The following is a 1,815-nucleotide window of genomic DNA, read 5'->3' as shown; positions in this document are numbered from 1 at the left end:
AAAAAAAAAAAAAAGAGTTGGACGGAGGTTATAGAAGATGTTAAGTGCTTTTGTGATGGCGCAGCTGTATAACACTGTTATATTCAGTCAAACCGTCACTATTTTCCTGGTGACGGTTCCCAAAACGTCCACGACGTGGTCCTTTAAAGTTCGGGCTTTATGGTGCACCTCAAGCTGAAACGAACGACCATGGATCAAGTACCAGGGCCGTGCAACTCGTGTGACGATAGTTATTATTTTTTTGTTATTGTTATTGTTCGGGGAAAGATTCTCGGAATGTTGAGCCTCAAATGACGTGGAAAACCAGTGGCGTCATAACCCGCGAACACGGCCGAACCGCGCCGTCACGGGCACCTCGCGGTTGCGGTTCAACCCCAAACGATCCACCGAACGGGGCAGATATGAGTTAACAACCGAACGGATTTGACCCCAAACGTTCAGCTGCCTGGGCGAACGGACACGTCACTATTCATACGCGAAACGATCGAGGCGGGACTTCCAAGTAGGACGATGTTCATGACGTCATCGCATTATTTACTGATCGGGATTGAATGTCCAGTTGGACCGTGGCCAGTGTGCGTTCAACGCGTCGTCTTTCGAAGTTACCAAACTATCAAACGGCGTGTATATGTATAAAGCTCCTTACCTCGTAGGTGCTAGTGCTTCTGCTAGATTGATATTTTAAAGCCGTGGTCCACGTCACTTTGCCCGAGTAATGAACAATACAGTGCGAAAGAATCCTTAAAAACTCGTCGTCCCCGCGTCCGCTGAAACGTTTTTGGCATTGCATGCAAACGTCGCAGGCTGAAAACAACAGCTTAGATTTAAAAAAATAAAATAAAAATCCCAACTCAATTGCAAAAAATAAATCACGGAGATTTATCGTAAATCGACGTGAATACGTCATAGATTGACGCGTACAAGACGCAACAGTCACCGCTACTCGCAGTACTCGGACGTACTTCAATGCAAAAAGGTCAGATAACAATGACGAGATAGAGTGAAATAAAATCCTTTGCTTGTAATACACGTTATGTACAACCATTTTCCGACGTCTAAACGTAACAAACTTTAAAAGTCAAAAAGTGTATGTTGCTCCAGAATAATTCTAATTGCAAATTAATATTAGTTGCCTAAATGTGGTCTGCTTTACAATACAGACAAGTGATCTATAAAACCGAATTTTCAATTTGCACATTAACATAAAAAGTACAATAAAGTAGTAATTACAAACAACATATTTATATATTTTTTCAATTAAATATATTTATTATTATTGTTATTAAAAATGTAATTACAAAAGTTGTTTTTGTTATTGTTTACAGACGCCGAAAAATAGCCGTTCAATCAAAGACAATAAAAACGCCATTTTCCAAAAATCCAGTTGTCAAGGTCAGTCACAATATAAAAAAAAAAATGTATTCATGTCTGGTGGTGCTGGGGCAGGTAAATGTCATTTCATACAAGCACGATATTATGAAATTAATATTTAACATTATCCGCATTTTAATTAATACAAACAATTATGACTTTTATTTCTTGTCCAAATTACTATACTTAATTATTTAGAACTGACCTCATACACTTATATCAAAATTACAACTTGAATTTAATGTTTGACATCTGGTTGAAATGGAAATGCTTCCTAAGAAACACCACGAAAGTTGTAGTCATGAAATGACATGGATGTACCTACATTATGTCTACATGTCCAGGTCAGTCTGAGGATCAGTCACAATATTTAAATAAAAAGTACTATGGACATAACTCCACGATGTTTGATGTTTGTACGTTTAGTAAATTGTGATGCATTTC

Source organism: Zeus faber (assembly GCF_960531495.2).
Source record: "Zeus faber genome assembly, chromosome: 8".
Classification (NCBI taxonomy): domain Eukaryota; kingdom Metazoa; phylum Chordata; class Actinopteri; order Zeiformes; family Zeidae; genus Zeus; species Zeus faber.
Note: the sequence above shows the minus strand (reverse complement) of the source record.